This window comes from Danio rerio, chromosome 7 (assembly GCF_052040795.2).
Source record: "Danio rerio strain M-AB ecotype USA chromosome 7, GRCz13ab, whole genome shotgun sequence".
NCBI lineage: Eukaryota > Metazoa > Chordata > Actinopteri > Cypriniformes > Danionidae > Danio > Danio rerio.
In genome coordinates, this window is record NC_141027.1 from 27,007,349 (window position 1) to 27,020,332 (window position 12,984).

Sequence of the window (12,984 nt, forward strand, 5' to 3'; positions counted from 1 at the left end):
AGGAAAAATACAGCGTGTCTGAGCTTTGTAGCATTACCATTTGCATAATTCACTTTGATGGCAAGATATTAACCCTCCATTTTTGCTCTCTTTTGTATCTGAAGATTACAAAGGGACTATTTCCAGCGCCACGCAGACTACCAGGAGGAGACTATCAAAGGAAGGGAGCAGGCTTTCAAGTTAGGACACTTCGATTGTGTTACAGATTGGTTCCAGGTGAGGCGGCTTTGGGAGGCTCAGCCAGAGGAAAATTGCCCTCCACGAAGTACCGGGTGAGAGGCAGAGGGGCTTCACGGTTGGGATGGCATTCCAGAATTCCAAAACTACTCACGTTTGGCGGGATTTGAAAGGATGAAGGCTGGGCCTCAAAAATCTTGTTGTGGTGATTGCCTACATATTAAAACTTGAGCATGCAGAGGGGAGTTTTAAAAGCATGCTAAATAGCCTTTGATTGGCCCTGTGATACTTCTGAACAGATATTTTCCAGATCTGCTTCTTATTTTCATTGCATGTTTTCTTTCCCACGTGGTTCCTAATAGTAGCAATTGTCATTATAATTATACAATCTGCTGCAAAATAGAGCCTCTTAAACACACTTAAAATAATAATGGCTCCAAAAGGTGGATTTTGCAGTAGCACCAATGGAAAACCCTTTAGTTTTGTTTTTAAAAGAGGCTACTTTTGTTGGTAAAACTAAAACTGCACTGCCAGTTAAAACTGTTATAATAATAAGAGAAACAGGACTTCATAGTGATGTTATATTATTTGAGCAGAGAGTTTGTTAGTATTGATGTTGTGAATTTTTTTGTACAGTATTTCAACACAATATTCTAATATTTCATTAACTGCAGATGTCCGCAAACAAACAAATTATATTTTAATTAATAGTAACAATAAATGAAGAGTTCAAATGCAAAAGCCTCTTAATGCCTCAAATGAGCATTTATTTCAGTCTCCTATGTTTATGTTCAGAAGTTTCACATTAAAGGCAATAAAAAGAACATATTCGTCACTGTAACAGAGAAATGACTGAGCCTACACACAGGAGTCTGAGAAAAATGTAAGAAAAACAGAAAATATCACATGGCATTTAGAGATTTTTGCATCTATTGCATCATTTATCAAATGTGTAGTTAACTCAAAATTGACTGAAAGATAATTCTACTCATTTGAAAAGAGCTTTGAACTCAGTGTTGAAGGTAATGTGTTAATTAAATACCTCATTACTTCAACTTAAATGGAGTAAGTTTACAATACTCATATAAATTTGTTTTTTTTTACTCAAGTGGTTTGTAGCAATTGGTTTCCTCAAACGGTTTGAGTTGCCTTAACTTATTGGGTTTTACAATACGTAGTTGGTTTGAGTTCTCTTTATTTATTGGGTATTACTGTGCTCAAATTGCTTCATTTACTCAAATGGATTAAGTTCACAGTACTCATTAGGATTGCTTTTTTAACATAAATGGTTTGTTGAAATCGATTTCCTTAAGCGGTTTGAGTTGCCTTAACTTATATATATATATATATATATATATATATATATATATATATATATATATATATATATATATATATATATATAAGAGTATTATTACTTAAATATAAACTTTTCTTTAATAAATTTATTTAGTGAAACGTGTCGAATCGAAATAAAAGCACTCACACATTCCAGTGGCATTGAACTTAATTAACTCAATAACTTGAATATTTTTAAAACAACTGGTTTGCATGAGTACATTTTAAATGCGTTTTACAGTGTATTTTCCCCTGACTACAACAGACTGCAAAAGCCCTTTTTGTTAGGACTTAGAAAAAACGTTGACAAAATGTAAACAGTCATTTTCATGTTATTTTAGACACCAAAATTATATGTAGCTCAAACATAAGAGATTGGAACTAACAACACCATTCAGTTTCCATGCATGAAATAAAAAAGATATCCTTTAAATATAAGGTATTGGCAATACATGTCAAAAAAATCTATTTTTAAGACAGCTGACTTTTTAATAGAAAATCTTTTTTTTTATTCATTGTACATTTTTCTCCCTGACATTTCTGTAATTCAAATTCGATGGAACAATTCTTGTGCAACATTTGAATTACATTAAAACCACAATGCTTGTCTGGCGGAAGCTTCTTCTTGATCATAACTTTCAGACCCTAGTGAAATATGATCGACGGACATCACTTAACATTATTGCTTCTACTGTAATACACTCGCCGTGGTCATCTTCTTTCAATAGACTGGCGCAGCTCCTGCCAGGACTCGGAGCCAAATTCGCCTGCACAGTTAAACGCATCATAAACCAATTCTCACTGCAACTGTGTGGATCTCCAAACGTCTTGAGCGCTGAATGTGCAGTGATGGGCTCACCGTTCATCATGTCAGGCTGATTTAAAGCAGACCACCGGTGGGAGACATGTTCAAACCAGCTCTGTGCCAAACATAATCGAGTCTGCCAAGACTATTCCCTTCATTCACCTGATCTTCAGGCTCACTGTATTTAAAACGTACACTATCAGCAAATCAAGTGCTCATTTATCAAGCTAAAATAATCAACAAATCTTAGAAAAGGTTATTTTTATAGTCTTTTTGTGTTGGACAGCTCATAAAGAAGTTGAGGAAGTACTATTTTTGTTCATGTTAGCTAATCCTCTTCCCTCAGTTGTCCTCAGAAATAATTATAGTCATTATCAAATTAAAGCGGACAGTTTAGGTTAGATCAGCGCAAGTGTGCGCCAGGAAAGATCCGGTCTTTAGAGTTATTAACGTGGGAAAAATTAAATCTTGTAATGGTTGGCTGATTCTCCACTGATTGAGTTTACACTAAGAGGAAAGATTGTTTCCACCTTGAGCAAGGGTTGAGGAACGGTGAAGTGGATCCGGCAGGACCTCAGAATGCCGCTTCGGTTCCTCCGCCTTCTGAAAGGCCGCTCAGAACAAATAAGCTGTTATTCCACTGTTGTTTGGAAGGCTTGAAGAGGGATTGGTCCTATAATGAAAAGAAAATAGAGATGATGTTCCCATGACGGATATGGTATAGCAAATGGTGGCAGGCCGCACTGCAGTGTTCAGTTCACACCTCTAATTCTCTGACAACACTCGTCCAAACCCCCCACCCCCACCCCCCATCAGCTGAAGACCTCACCGCCTGACTCAATTTCCCAAAAACATGATCGAGCCCAGAGGCCCATGCCATCACTTCCTGTGCCTGATTTGTTTGGGAACTTTAATCCATGCCCCTGCCCGGCAATGCTCTGTTTGTCTTGCAGAACATCAGCAAGTATGAGCTGTAAACCTACAGGGGCCTGCAGAATTCTTGCTCTGGATCAAAACTATCGCTAGTTGGTTTTCTCTTAGTTTTTTTTTGTTTCCATATGACTTTTTATTTGTAGAAACACCCTTTCTGATGTCATCTTCGGGACCGTTTTCTTTAAATTTGAGCAGTTTTGTATGAACTTATGCATGAAGATTTCAACCTTAAACTTTTACAAAATATTTTATTATATCAATTTAGAATTATAAAATGTATAATTATACATATAAATGCTGTTCCAAACTTCTAAACCTAAAATATGAAAAACTCAATAAAAATATTATAATCTAAATCAGGGGTGTCCAAACTTTTTCTTATGTAGGGCCAAAAATCTAACTTGATTGAGGCTTGTGGGCCATAGGTAAATACAATTGAAATGGGTAATTTCCTAATTTAAATGTAAATCAAAGGCGGCAACACCAAGGCTCCAAAAATACAAATGTATTAAATTAAAAAGGCTGACACAGAGCGTGTAACGTTTCGAGCCGCCGGCTCTTCATCAGACAATGTTTATCACAATCAGGTGCTTCTTTTTATACACTTCCGGATCACATGATCTCCTCCCGCATAAATGCCAACATATAAATACATGCATATGTATACATACACAATCGTTCATATATACATATACATACACATGAATACGTATATTATATATAAATATTATAGTTTATTTATATATTTATATCTATTTTTTGTAATTTGATTTATAATATTAAAGCTATAGACTATATGTGAATGTGTATACGTATTCATTTTCATTCACTTAATCTCATCGCACATAATGTACATTGTATACATGTACAGTAACAATAAAATGCATTCTATTCTATTCTGTATATTAATTTACAGAGCTATGACTATTAAATCAAGCTAGAGTTGGTAATTGCAAAATGATTAAACATTCAAGCAAATATAAATTAATACTACTATTATACTATATTAATACTTTAGATATTCTCATATTATCAATATTTAATACTACTTAATGCCAACAAAATTTTGTGAAAACATCAATTTAGTAGAAACGGAATGAATAAAATCCTCTGATACCTTTGGACTTCATGTGAGCATAAAACATGTTAATGGGACAGTCTACCAAAAAAACAAAAAAAGTCAAAGGAAGATGTGTTGTGGTTCCCATTGATTACACTGAAAACCAATGGAAACCAAACTTGGTTGTTTATCACTAATGCTTGATCATCAATATTGTCTTCCACAGGATAATTTTGGAATGACATGAGGCTAAATTAATGATTAAAAGTTGATTGGAATACTCAGCAGTTGACAAAATAAGCATTCATGGAAAAAAAAAAAAAAAACTTGGCTGCCTGAGATATTTTATAGACATTCGCACATCTCCTCTATCATATTTGTTCACAACAGGCCCATCATAAGGTTCGTCAGGGGTGCGTATTTGTGTATTTATGTGTCAGAGGTCAGTTAACTCCAGTATGGCCTTAAGCTGATCCACATGTCAGGGGACTGGCTGCATTGAGAATCAAAACCAGAGTATGAGAGGAAGTTCTCTGTTTATGCTTTTCATAGACCTCCTTTTCGCTTTCAAAGGGAAAAGCTCTACTGGCAAGCAGCTCGGCCTGTGCATTCTCTACGCTGCACAGATTGCCGCTGGCCTGACGGAGCAGTGCCATATTTAAAACTCTCCTCCAGTCTTTGGGGTCTACACTTTGGGGCCCTCAAACACAGATCTTTCATCTTGGTGTCTAAGCTCAAACTGTAGTGATTCGACATTTACATGCGTACCGTCCTTGATCCTCATCAGTGCATCGTAATTGGATTTAGTTCTCTCTTCTTTTTTGCATGAAGATGATTATGTAAATGAAACCCATATGCATATAACCAATATTTTCAGAACAATTAGATATAAAATATGCCTCGCTCAACCTCAAGCAATAGCTGAGACCAAACAATGAGGGCATGATGCCATAATGTACATATGGCGAGGATGTTTTGCGGATTTTTGATTAATGTGCGGAGACTGTGAAAGAGTATGTAATGGCTGCTGGCGTTTTTATTTTTTTTTTGTTCAGAGATGATGCACATTCTATCTGCTTTTTTCCAGGATGATCTGGGAGACTGCACTTGTGTTTACTTCATTTTTGTTGTTTGTTGGATTTGGGCTGCCATGACAACAGTGTGACGCATGCTTATGTTTGCTTGGAGATGTCATATATTGTTTTTTCACAAGTTCTTGTGGAATAGCAAATATGTCTTACTCATATATTTGTAATAGTTATTCTGTTTTATATCTCATAATGTTAATGCTTAAAATATTGTGTATGTTGTGTGTTAAACCTCCGAATAAGGTAAAAAAAAATGAGAATTAGAAAATAGACAAGCTGATCAGTATAATTTTCATCACATAATTATGTATATATATATATATATAAATATATATATATATCTTTTGAATTCCCAGTTTTGTGGGGAAAATACATTTGTCAGCATTTGAACTATTATTTCTAATGCAGTTTTGTATATTTTACTTTAAAAAAACTAGCAAAAGGGTTTATCCCAAGTGTTTTGAAAGGTATGACAAAGTACATGAATAAAAAATACAACTAACATATAGTAAAATGCTATGTCATCAAATGATTCTGTCTTTAAATATGCCTGACATGATTTTGAGTATTTAAACTATTGTTAGACTGACTGTTATGTTAGAAGGTGTCTTCATGCTGAATCATGCTTAAAGTATTTATTTATTTATTTATTTATTTAATTATACAACAGACCTGGCTGGTTCTCGAATCTGATTGGCTGATAGGATATTCTGCAATATCTGCAATGTACAGCCTCTTCACCCCTCTGTATTACTCCGCCCACATAGTGACAGTAGATCAATAAACTCACTATAAAGTTTGACGAATATTGCAGCTGTTGGACAACATAATGTACTTTTGAGGCTTTTTTAGTCAAGAATGTAGTTGTTTAGATTGCAACTATGTAGTTTATTTATGAGGATAGTGGCTATTTTAAATATTTATGATTTCTGGGAGACAGCGCATCGGCGACCATTAGCCTGTCATTGAGTAGAGCAAAGACGGTTGATGTTGTTCATCCACAAGATGTCGACAGAGATGGCATGATTAGCCCTTAGAGAAGAAAAGATCGGCATATTTTCAAACCACAGCTGATTAAATCATTATAAAATTACTGAGTGACATGCTAAGTCTCTTTTTATGTTGTAGTGCTGTATTTATACCATGTAATTGTAGTGTACTGAGTGTGAGATGTAACTCGCATATCAGGAATATATATATTTTGTGTTGGCCACTGTTTGCTTTCTTTGGCCATCTGTTTTCGTTACAAGACTAGTTCAGTTAAAAGAAAGATCGGCTGCATTCGAAACTGCCTACTATTCAGTAGGTACTGCATTTGAATTTATATGTACTACTCGGCCATTAGAAAAGTAAGTTCTGTACAGTATGAATGTGGGCAGTAGGAATGGAATTCGGATGTACTACATCCACCATTTTGGTTATGGTCACGTGATCTACACGCCTCTGTTGCATAGCGTCACTCCTATTCATGAATTATCTCGTAGGGTGTCATGGTGATAGCACGGCGTGCATGTGATGTACACTTCAGATTCTAGCCAGAAGTAGTAGGTCATCTGGGTACTTCTCGCATACTGATTTTTGAATTCTATGAATTCAGACATACTACTCGGCTTGCATACTGATTTTAGCATAGTATGGATATATGTGGTTTCAGACGCAGCCAAAGAGGAAATGCCTGCATGTGTTTAGCTTTTTTCCTTTTCGCAAACACAACAGTAATCTGGTAGTGACTGTGTTGCTTAGGCTTTTTTGGGTTTCGGGGTTCCTCTTTAGAACGTAGAAATACAGGAGAAATCTCTGTAGACTGATGACATTTCTTGCCGTTCAGCCTTATAATGTTAAAATGTGAGCAAAATCACTTGTTTTGTCATCACTTTAGATATTACACTAGAGAATCATTCAAATACTAGCTCTAAATTGATGTTTGAAGTAGCTAAAGATTCTGCTGTTCTGACATCAGTTGCAGATGTGAATGAATAGCAAAAGAAAGTAGTTCCTCTCAAAAAAAGGTTTTTAGACTCTGTGTTTGATTTTTTTTTATACACATGATTATGCAGTCAAACTGTTGTATAAATGCAACATCACAGTCGTAGCAGTACGATGTGGCTGTTTATCGTCACTGGTGGGACACTAAGCCACTCGGCCTGCAACACACGCCTCCCACCAGTGCCAATATACAGCCACATCCCATTTCTACTCTTGTGATATTGCTTATAAATATATTGCTTATATGATATATATATATGAAGCAGTGGCGCAGTAGGTAGTGCTGTTGCCTCACAGCAAGAAAGTCGCTGGGTTGCTGGTTCGATCCTCAGCTTAGTTGGCGTTTCTGTGTTGAGTTTGCATGTTCTCCCTGCCTTTGTGTGGGTTTCCTCCGGGTGCTCCAGTTTCCCCCCACAGTCCAAAGACATGGGGTACAGGTGAATTGGATAGGCTAAATTGTCTGTATGTCTGAGTGTGTGTGAATGAGTGTTTGTGGATGTTTCCCAGAAATGGGTTGTGGCAGGAAGGGCATCCGCTGCGTAAAAGCGTGCTGGATAAGTTGGCGGTTCATTCCACTTTGGCGACCCCGGATTAATAAAGGGACTAAGCCAACAAGAAAATGAAAAAAAAAATATATATATATATATATATATATATATTTTTTTTTTTTTTCCACATATCACATATAGCAGATCTAAAAAAAAATCTATTGATACGCACTGTGAAATACATACTTAAAAACAGACAGTAGGCACAAAGCTGTGTATTTCTGCTTTGAAAAGATCTGAGGAATGAATTGCTGGGAAAATTGCTTGTTCTTTTCTTTACCTGTTGGATACTGCAGGCCACAATGAATGCACAGTCACAATCACAGATGAGTAACAAGGCTCTAACCAAAGCCATAATGACATAATAGAGGAGAAAGACCTCTGATGTTAAACCGAAAGCGTACAAACATGCTCCTAAGTACATGCTCCAAACAGTCCTTACGTGACATTCAACACTTTCTCAGGAGATTAATCAGACCTTCTGTATACAGTGCCCTCCAGTAATATTGACACCCTTCTTTAAATATGAACAAATAAGGCTGTGAGAAAAATGACTGTTGTTTAACATTTTGAACTTTTGCCCAATATATTAACATACATTTTTTTTGTTGTTGTTTTCTTGAAATCCTTCAAAACAATTTGTGGTGATGTAGATGATTTCGGATTGTAGTTTTGGAAACCTTCTGATCCCAAGACCTTTGCAATTCCCCAGACGTGCTTCTTTAAGATTTTTTTTCAGCCTTTTGAACCATTCTTCCAACTCTGTGTTGGGAAAGATAGACACATCCCCTCATCTTGGCTGAATTCATAGCATTTCCAATTGACCTGATTTGTTAATTGTCAAACACCATTGTGTCCTCATTAAATCCCATGAGTGTAAATAACAGTCCAATTGGAAGAAAATATCTCTTTTGATCCAATTGGGATTATTAAAATGCACATCCCAAGCTACATTTAACTGGCCACAATGTTCACTATAGTGAGATCACAACAATGATCATTTCCCCCTTTATTTTTAAATTAATCTAATCTTGTATTATACTATAGTACTATGTATTGAAAACAAGACTGGCATTATAATTCTGAATTCACCTGTAAGTTAGTCTTTTTTTTTTTTTTTACACTTTTATGCACTGTGTAATATCACTTAGCTCTTACTATTTTTTTCTTGATCAAAAACTAATCTGTTAATTTCTTGATCTGTTCATGTGGCCCATTTTAAATTCCTGTCTGTTTTCATCAATGTTAAAACCATAAAACATAACTCTACATCTTTGTCTGCCTCTTTTGTTGAGTATAAATATAATTTAGACTATATTTTATCACATCCCAGGCGCAAACAAATAGGTCATGCACTGACCCCAGCTGCAGGAGTATCAGAAAAGAGCTCATTAATAATCATGACCCTTGCAAATATGGTCAAAACCAACCATATCATATTAGGGACTGTTCCCAGAGTTAGAAATGCACCTCTAAAACTGTTTCTGGAGAGTTTTGCTCTTACATAAGCCACATGCCTTCTATTTAGATATCAGAGAACAATTTAACATGTTGTGTCAATGCATTCTATGGCACCTCTAGAGGTTTAAACTATAATAAAAGGAATTCCACAACCTTCTTTGTTCAAACTTGCCAAGGGTGCCAATTTCAGTGAAGGGCACAGTATATACCATTGCTTTTGCTCTGAAGTAAACCTGTAGACTTGCTGCACCGTGAGAAGTCATGTTCATTTCATGAGTATCAATGCGAAGCAATGTTGACAGGGTGTCTCTCTGGATCACCCATGACGTGTCACACTCAGTGACCCCTGTGGTCTGTGTTGCTGTTCAGCACGTCTGGATTGCTCGTCTCTTGTGTCGTTCTGAAACGCAGAGCTCCTTTTGAATCATCACACTCAATCGGCCAGTTTGACCCTAGATAGTCTACAGAGCCAGGGCATGTTGAGCCACATACCCATTAGTGAGCCACAGTCTCCTGCCCTGCTCCGCCTGGACTGGGTGGAGGAGTAGATGGGGTTCTTCTGCTCGCTTCAGCCTTAAACCTGCCGGGAGGTTGAAGGGTTTACGTTTTGCCTGGAGTTCAGAAATAGACCCGACTGATTAAAATAAACTCGCCTCATTACTGAAGTTTTTCTAAAAGTGACAGACTCCAGAGACTCTTTAGTGACAGACATCGCTTTGGTAGGACTTTTGCTGAAGTCTGAGGCAAACATTTGGCATCTGTGTTTGGGGGCCTGTTCCATTGCTTTCTGAAACAGAGAGTTAAAATAGACACTGATGATGTGGTGTGTTTTTAGGGCAGTCTGTAGGGAAAGAGTGCAGAGTTTTGTGGTGGATCGTGAAAGTGTTATGGACAAATGTAAATTAATATCTGAAAATAAATGTATACAATTCCACAATTAAGTACTTATAATGTTTTTTTACTTCCAATATTTTTTCAAAAATTTTACTTTAAAAAAAACACAACAAAAGGTTCATTAACCGTTTACAGTAAAGTAATTTATGGTAAACCAGTTAGCTTATTTAACAGATTATTTAATATAGCTGTTGGTTGATTTCTCTGTATACAATATGGTAACTTGATTGATTTTAAATTCTTTTATCTTTTGAACTAAACTTCTTTTTAGATTAGGAGTTTATATTCATTTAATACAATAAACTTTATTATGATTTTGTTTCTTTTTTTATCATTTTTTTAATTATTTGTTTTTATTTTTCTAATACTTGTCTCTTTTATTCCTGTTTATGTAAAGCACTTTGAGTTGCCCCTGTGTATGAAATGTGCTATATGAATAAACCTGCCTTGCCTTTATATATATTTATATATTTACATTTATTTAAAGTACTTGTCAGTATGCCAACATGTTTGACCCATATTTGTATAGACATACAGTGGGGGAAATAAATATTTAACACGTCACAATTTTTCTCAAAAAACTAATTTCTAAAGGTGATGTTGACTTGAAATTTTCACCAGATGTTAATAACAGCCAAATAAATCCATATATGAAAAGAAAACAAATTTAATTAGTTTACACATTAAGCTATGTGTAATAAAATGAAATGACACAGGAAAAAAAGTATTGAACACATGAAGAAAGAGAGGTGTAGAAAAGCAGTGAAAGCCCAGACAGCAGCTGAAATCTCTAAGTAGTTATTCAAGTCAAGTCAAAGTCAAGTCAAAGTTTATTTATAAAGCACTTTTAGGAACAAGTGCTTACCAAAGTGCTGTACACACATACACCGTCTAAAATAAAGGACAAATACAACCGACACAGGACTCTCATATGGTATTAAAAGCAAAGAATAAAAATAGGTTTTAAGACTAGATTTAAAAACAGAAAGGGTTGCGGCCTGTCTAACATGGGGAGACAAATTATTCCAAAGTTTGGGGGCCACCACTAGGCATGGTCCCCCCTGGTTTTTAACCTTGCGCATGAAATAGCCAAAAGTAGCTGATCAGTACATCTAAGTGCCTTTGATGGAGTGTACAATTGAATTAATGAGGACAAGTATCTTGGTGCTAGTCCATTTAGGCATTGAAACACCAAAACTAAAATCTTAAAATGTATCCTAAACTGTACAGGAAGCCAATGAAGAGAAGCCAGTATGGGTGTAATGTGCTCCCGTTTGCTTGTCTCCATCAGCAAACGAGCAGCAGCATTCTGCACCCTCTGCAGATAAGTAATGGAGGTATGGCTAATACCCACATAGAGAGCATTACAATAATCTAGCCTAGCCGAAAATATGTATAACCCCTTCAAAATCGTTAAAAGACAAAAAAAAAGACTTTAATTTGGATAATTGCCTAATTAAACAAGTTAAATATAGCAAAACTAAATTCAGCAACTCTCTGCCCTTTATCATTGTAAAAAGCTATAGAATGGCCCAGTCAATCACCTCACGTATAATGAAGATCAGTTTAGATAGATGAAAGCCATAGAACCATAAGACAACCATCATTCTACAAACATGCTGAATACTTATTTCCCCCACTATATATGTGTATACACACACACACACACACACACAATTGTATACAAGGCAATAATAAATGAAAACTAAATATAATGTTTATAACACCTAATTACACATTAATGACATTTTAATTAAATTATTAGTTTAAATGTATAATTAAGTATGTTTTAGAGTGCTATATTAAAGATACTTTTGAAGTACACAATTAATCAAATGTGAACACAGCATTTTATTCCCTCAGAAAGGAAGGCAAAAATGTATCAATACATCAGCTGAAAAAAGAGGCATATTTCTTTCATACTGCTGTGATTATTGCACATGCCGGCAGGACTAATTGGACCAAACTAACCAGCAAAACCCTGATCCACTGCCATTTCAAAGTAAAATAATTCTTTATACTCTAAGCCACAGGTGTCAAACTCGGTTCCAAAAGGGCCGCAGCTCTGTACAGTTTAGTTTCAACCCTAATTAAATACACCTGATCAAACTAATTGAGTCCTTCAGGCTTGTTTGAAACCTACAGGTAAGTGTGTTGGAGCAGGGTTGGAACTAAACAGTGCAGGGCTTCGGCCCTCCAAGAATTGAGTTTGACACCCCTGCTCTAAGCAATGCATAGAATCCATTCCTTCCAAGTTCATCTATTTCCCATTTTTCTCTAGGTCCCGTTACAAAGATAGATCGGAATTTTGGCTGAATGCTCATCCTGACGTAATTGTGATTGGCTGATACCATCACATTCAGCAGGAAGGAGGAGACATCCAAGCATGTTTCCAGTTTGTGTTGTTTGGATGAAATGTCCATTTCTGTTATCTCTTCATCAGTTCCTATTTTGCTTTTTCCAATATGGATAGATTTCACCCTAGGTAACAGTGGGAGCTTAAAACCCTCCATAAAGCCTAAAGACAAACATGGACCTGTAGCGCAAGTGATTCTGCTCCAAGTTTGGGTTTAGATTTCCATCTAAACTGATTTTGATCTGAATTCAGAGTAAACATGGCGGACGCCATCTGTTTCTCTGTAGAGTGGAAAGAGCTTGATGAAATTCTTCAATGCTTTAAAGAAGTCCTTTGTT

General features: G+C 36.0%; 1 long non-coding RNA gene across 1 annotated transcript in view; it reads right to left on the bottom strand.

Annotated features, from left to right (window-relative positions):
• Nucleotides 1-1,988: 1,988 nt before the first annotated feature.
• The window catches only part of LOC141375370 (uncharacterized), a 33,901-nt gene continuing 22,905 nt past the window's right edge, over nucleotides 1,989-12,984 (bottom strand). Inside the window, exons 5-6 of the long non-coding RNA XR_015495724.1 lie at nucleotides 10,050-10,183; nucleotides 1,989-2,993 (exon numbers count right to left, since the gene is read on the bottom strand). This is a non-coding gene — a long non-coding RNA (uncharacterized LOC141375370). The remainder of the gene's footprint in view (nucleotides 2,994-10,049; nucleotides 10,184-12,984) is intronic.